This window comes from Bison bison, unplaced genomic scaffold (genome assembly GCF_000754665.1).
Source record: "Bison bison bison isolate TAMUID 2011002044 unplaced genomic scaffold, Bison_UMD1.0 scf7180017864472, whole genome shotgun sequence".
In the NCBI taxonomy this organism is placed as follows: Eukaryota; Metazoa; Chordata; class Mammalia; order Artiodactyla; family Bovidae; genus Bison; species Bison bison.
In genome coordinates, this window is record NW_011495033.1 from 6,262,190 (window position 1) to 6,268,898 (window position 6,709).

General features: G+C 34.5%; 1 long non-coding RNA gene across 1 annotated transcript in view; it reads left to right on the forward strand.

Moving 5' to 3' along the window:
- The window catches only part of LOC105003988, a 7,668-nt gene extending 2,130 nt beyond the window's left edge, over positions 1-5,538 (forward strand). The window contains exon 2 of the long non-coding RNA XR_827173.1: positions 1,762-5,538. This is a non-coding gene — a long non-coding RNA (uncharacterized LOC105003988). The remainder of the gene's footprint in view (positions 1-1,761) is intronic.
- Positions 5,539-6,709: the final 1,171 nt, after the last annotated feature.

The following is a 6,709-nucleotide window of genomic DNA, read 5'->3' on the forward strand; positions in this document are numbered from 1 at the left end:
TTTTAATAAATAACCATTTGTTTTTATAGCATATAAATCATCTAACATTTCTGTGTGATTTCTTGGCAAAATAAGCAGCTACATATAGTGTTATGCACATACTGGATATTCACAATTTTGTGGTTAAATATCTCCAATATTTCCAAGTGTTTTCGTGTTTTTACTTGGCATTGTGTTGGAAAATACAGTTTTTAAAAGAAACTAGATTCTTCATTAAGGCTTGGAGAAGAACTGCTTTTTTATAAGCATTGTTTTTCCTGACCTTTTGCATAGTATTTTGGCCATAAAAGGAAAAGCCTTTCATTTTCATCCGAACTCAAAAAAGAATAGTTTGAAACTCTTACTAGTTTGAAATTATTGAACCTTCTCTCTTTAAACTTAATTAATCTCATGTAGTCTCAGGGGAAATTATACTAGTCAGGATATAGAAGTCATTTTAAGGTAGAAATTGGAGACCCAAAGTCAATCTTCACTGAAGCTAGTTTGAGCTATTTATTTCTATTTGACGCAAATTGAACATAGTATTGTAAATGAAGACTGATATAGTTAGGTTATTTAGGAGGCAAATAATGACCAACTTTCTTAAGAAAATATGTTTGTATAATTGTAGTTTTTGTCAAATTAACTGCAGAGAAAATACATGTGAGTAAACTGTTTGAACAATTGATTACTTGGATCCCAGCCATTAATTCCAAATATTGTAGTGCTATGTAAAGTTGTGATACAGCACAGCTTCAGTAATGTGCTGTGTTGGGTCAGGAGTTTTTGTAATGCTTTGTGTGTAAAAAGGGGGAAGTCCTTTATTGGAATTTTCCAGGCCTTTTGGCATTCTTACTGTGTCTGGGTTTTGTTTTTTAACCATTATTATAGTTAAGAATTGTATGTTTTGTTTTGGTTTAATTGTATGTTCAGTTTTGGTTTAAATATAAGGAACTGGCAATGAAATTCATTGATGCCCAACTTGGATAAAAATGAAGAATGTTGTTTACCCAGCTTACTACACACAAACCAGTAGTGATTATTTGGGAGAAGCCATTGTATAGTGTTGTTGACTTATTTTAAGAACCATAAATACAACGAAAAGTGACAGCATTCTGGCCTTGGTTTACATTCATTATGAAAGGTTTCACCAAATCATTTATTGCAATGTAGCTTGTCAACATTTTATTCATAAATAGTTTGGTGGTCAGTCAAAGATGAAAATAAACAAGATTTGCTGCACCATTTCCCAGTTTCTATTAATAAAACAAGGCTGCTTAAGTACCCAAGTGGACCAAGGAAAGAGTTACTAAAGTTTCTGAAAGTTTGAGTTAGAAAAGTGAGACATTTTAGTTATTGAACAGAGCCTTCCCTTTTAGTTACTAGCTTGTTACTATACTTGTAGGAGAAGCGATAGAATTTACTTTTTTGCCCGGGTTCTTAAAATTGAAAATCTTTAGTATAAGGAAATGAAGTCAAGTATTTTAAAAGTTGAATCTTAAAATATTCAAGTTTACCCTTAGAGTAACCCGTGTTTTCATAGTACACATACCAAAATAGTTTATTAAAATTGAGATGTATCCAAGAGATATACAGTATTAGTAACTCAATCTCGTAAGATCACTCTAAATTTAATAGCCAAAATAAGGTAATTTTTTAAGACTTAGGGAAAAAAATTTTTAACTGTATTAATGTCAGACTCTGAGGAAATTTTATGCGCATTGACTTTTTAAACTGAATTGAACTCCTCAGTTTAATACAATTTGTGTTTTTGTTAACTAGCAGCAGAATTTCAGCATTTGCTACTTACTGGTAGAGAAGAAAAATCCCACAGCCCTGCCAGTACAGGTTAGTTTAATCTGTAAGTACCTGATGTTCCTATTTTTTTCAAACATATCCATATAACCCACACAAGGAAGAAAGCTGTGCAGTTATTAAATGTGAGTATGACTAATAGAGATCCATTGGACACTTTCAGACACACAATTTTTGGGCCAAAGTAGCTCTAGGTTTGATCACCTTAGTTGTAATAAAGGTGTAATACTGCTCCTTTATCTGGTTATGATTGAACCTAAATACATAAATTGTACATAGGAGGAAGACAGTGGCAGTTTCAATTGGCTGTACGCTCATGTTGGTATATAGAGTGCAGGTGTTTGGCTTCAGGGTATCCTACTTAAGCCACTCCTGTGGTGGAACTCATACTTTTTTAACTTTTTACAGTATGAATCAACAGACAAAAAGTCACATTTCCTCACCTCTAGCAGTGATAAATGGCGTGCAATCATAAGCTAGAAATTTTTTTTTTATACCTTTTTTGATCTTACATGTTTTTAGCAACTTTTGCTGTAATTAAGTACTGATTTTGTTCATCTTTTTTGTATACTATAACCTATTCTGTTGGTGCACCACCATTGTGGGCTCGTTTTATTTTGAACTAAGCAATATTTTAATTACCAATGAACGCTGACTATCAAGAAATCTAGACAGGTTTCTTTGTGTATTCCTCTTGAGGGGCAATGAGGACATATACATTAAAGTTTTTGTTAGTTTCATTAGTTCTACCAGGATTCATTGTCGACTTGAACCATCCTTCAAAGATTTCCTTTAAGCTGTAAATATTATGCTTTTATGTTGATAAAAATTTTAAATACTGAGGAGAGAAGAAGAAAGTGTACAATTTAGTTTACACAAGCCTGAACCATTCTTCAGTCTGTATGGCTTCCTCTTCACCTTAAGTGTAAAGTTGTATAATATGGGACAGTCTGTTCATAAAACTAGCTGATCTTTTATTCCTATTAAACTGGGATGGTGATGAGCCACTGAAAACAGATCATCTCAATGTTAATATGAAAGTCATGTTTTCAGTTAAGTGTTCTAATGACCTTGATTTATCAACTGATAATATTTTTTATAAGATACTAGCTTGGTTTTTTTTAAATATAAAATTGCCTAAGGGCTTAAGTTTCATTGCCTTTCACAGTTTAATCTGTATAAGAAATGGTGTAGATACAGTGGAAATGGTTTTCCTTAAAACCATCTCTTTAAAGCTGCTTTGCTGGTGAGTACTTACTATTTTATACTTCATATAATTACTATTTCTCTAAAGTTGGACACTTTGATGGCAGTGTCTTGAGTTTCTGTGTTCTTCAACTATTATCTGAATCAAGAATGTTAAGGTGATTATTTGACTTCCTCACAGTTCCTAATAATTGGGGCTCACTTTTTTCCTAACCTTCACTTACTAGACTCTAACTGCAGAAACTTTTAACATGTAAATTATTTCCTTTTGGTGAGATAGGAAAAATGTTTTTGCTCAAAACTAACATTTAAGGAAAATCTTTTACAGATTTTTTTGTAGTTGACAGAAAATTTTTTTCTCAGTGCTTTTGATTGCCATTTTACATAAGTATAAAATTTAAAGACCACAATTTCTGTCTGTCCAGCAATTCCTGAGCAGTTAACTGAGAGTAGAGTAAAGGAAAGTTTGCCCAAAATGGTCATGCAGACTAATTGCTTACACAGAAGCCTCTGAGTGAAGCTTGAAAATTTCAAATGTACTCTTAAATCATTCTAACCTTGCATGAAAAGCTTTGGTTGGAATACTGATTTCTAGGACTGTGTATACCAGTGGAAATTAGCCTGAGTATATTTCTAATTACTTGATCCCTGTTTAATCATTGTATCACATAGATTCCGCCCGCCCCCCGCCCCCGCTTTAGCATTTAGTCACATCCTAGCTAATGTCAATATATGCTAAGGATGTTTTCAGATTGTTTCTCCTGCTGTGATCTTTGTCAGTCAGTAATAAAGAGGCAACTCTTTGCTTTTTAGTATGAAGAGTGATCGTCTTCTAAAACCTGAAAATTGATATCTGAGTATGTGATAATGGTGATGTATTGTTCTAGATAAGCACTAAACAAAGTGTGGACCCTCAATTGATGTCTTTAAGATTTAAAGTGAAGTATATTTCTAAGGAACTCTGTCCTTTCCTAGCAAGGATAAGCAGACGCTGAAAATTCGGTAAGTATGTAACTTTAAATGCATGTAATATTTGAATAAATAGCTAAATTTCCATGGTTTAAGGTAATATCTAGACATAAACAAGAATTCTTGAATATCCTTTGTGACTTAATGTGTCTAGCATTTTTACAAATTTGTGTGCACACTGATTAAATTGAAAGGTACCTTACTCCTTTGTCTCGTTTGTTTTTATTTTTATAGTGCATTACTAATTTCATATTTCAAACTTTTTTCAGAGTAGAAATAAGTGGCGGGTAAAGAATATCTTCAAGGAAGAATTATTTAAATGTCCCCATCTTAAAACCCAATGATCTTCTGTTTACCTTAAGGCTTCTGTTCTTACAGCTCCAGTTAGATCTGACAGATAATAGGCAACTGATCAAAAATGGGAATGAAATCTTTCTGCTCTTTCTGGAGTGTTGTGGGAATCATTGTATAATAGTAAAATATAACTTAAGGCAACAGTGGATTTTCAGGGAAGCAGTGTTTTTTAAATTAAGAGAGAAAGGTGGTGAGATTTTGGAGTCTCTGCTCCCTGGTACACCATTGCTCTTAGTAAAAAGAGGGTAAACGGAGGTTCAAGTGAAAACATTTAATTGTTACAGCAGGGAAGGTGGTTTACATCTGAACACTATGTCTGCTTCTTTCCAAAGTGATACAGCATTTTGTGAGATGGTACAAGATCTCAAAGGGGTGGGGAGAACAGGTGGGTTCCCTCCATTCTGTCTCCAGGCTTCACTCCAGCATTGTACTGGCAAGGAGGGAAGTGAAGAAGAGCAAGTCATACAAGGGATATGATGGTAAGAAGACCCTAAACAAAACAAACAAAGGAGGATAAATGCTAGTCCATGTATATATGTATATGATTAAATGGTCTGGCTAAACAACTTTTGACTGGTAGCTTTTGAATGTAAGTAAATGAACTTACTGATTTAAAAGTTGTAATTAAATACTAGCTTAGAATTTTTACTGACTTTTAAAACTAATCAAAAAAGAAAGATGCTAGCAATTAACACTAGGATTTGCGGGGCAGGGGGGAGGTGGGTGGATATTTTTAAATTAAAGCTTTCTTGCATAAGTAATAGTGTGTTTTGTCACCTTGACATACCACTTGGAAGCTAGAGCATAAGAAAAATGAAATGGATGACCATATTTATAGTGTTTATATTAAATTTTAGCCTAATGATAGGGTTTGGATGGAAGAGGTGTTCCCAGATGTTCGTTCATGTGTGGAACCATATAATTGGAGCTCACAAAAAGCCTTTTTCTTTTTTTTTCTTTTTTCTCCCCTCTTGAGTTTGTTTGGAAGTGTTTGCAAGGCTTTGAAAAAGGCCAGAACTACCATTTGAAAAATGGTGCTTTATTTTCATATCTGAAACAAGTTTTGGGTTGGATCTTCGTTTAAAGGTGGAAGGATTTTTGTTTCTGCATATTAAAAGCAAATGTCTTTTTATTCCAAGGTAATGATTGACCATTAACATTTGAGTGTCTGTTGTTTACAAAGATTAATAAAAATTTTCATTTCTTAATTAATAATACTTGTCTGAGCCCTATTTATTAAGTTGTATCCAGAACAGATTATACTGAGGATGAATTACACACATCAGTTGTCCTGAACAGGTTTTGGTGTGCCTTGGGAAATGGAATCCACAGTTAACTAAATATGGAATGTTTATTGGAAGAAAATGGTAAATAAATTTTAACACTGTGGGTATGGAGTAATTGGTGGTGGTTAGGTTGAACAAGTAGATGAAGCCAGAAGTAACATTGTGGTTTAGGCTATAAGCATAAAATTAAACCTTGCAGTCCCATCCATCTCCATCATTTAGTAGTAGCTGACTTGACCATGAGCAAGTTAGCTTCTCGAAAGTGATGGTAATAATTTGCCTAGGCTTGTGAGAAAAAGTTACTGTAACATAACTTAGCCATGTCTACCAGACCAGTGGAAATGGCAGAGTTAGGGTCTAGGTATAGGCAGTTATTGAAAACCTAAAATTTCAGTAAATGCTTATGAATGCCTATTATATGCTTGGCTACTCACCTATATACAGGTGGACGGAGGAGATACATCCCAAAAGGGACCTTGGAGCTTAGGGTTTAGGAAGCCAGCCCTTGCAAAAAAGTTTTGGGTGAGTGTTACAGGCAAAAGGAACAATAGGTGCAGAAACAGATGGGAAAAAGCCTCTTGGAGGAACAAAAAATCAAGTGCGAGTAGTGGGTTGGGAGGGTGTTTGTGGAGACTGGAGAAGTAGGTAGGCCAATCACAGATCATAGTTTGAATTTTAGTTTAGTGGAAGTCATTGAAAGACTTTGAGCTGGTGAGTAGTATGTATGACTTTTAAAAGCCCATTCTAAGGTGTGTGAAGGTGGGCGGTGGGGTCGACATTATAGGGACTAGGTAGAAGGCAAGAACCTGGCTCTAAAGAGAACTCTAAAGATAACTGAAGTTATGAACTGCTATGGCTGGATAATCACAGAAGAAGTTAGATTATGCTGAGCCTAAGCACAGAAGAATTAAGGTTTGATGGTTAACATGGTTTAGCCCGCACCTGACTTCATTTAGGAAATACTGAGGATCTATGTAAGGAATTGAGAAAACTTCCGTTGTCTTGGTTTTAAGGATAAATGCTAATACAAGAAAGTGAAAATGCCCTCTGAGGAAGTTTGGAGGATGGTAATTCCACCTGCCTTGTGTCTGGGAAAGAGG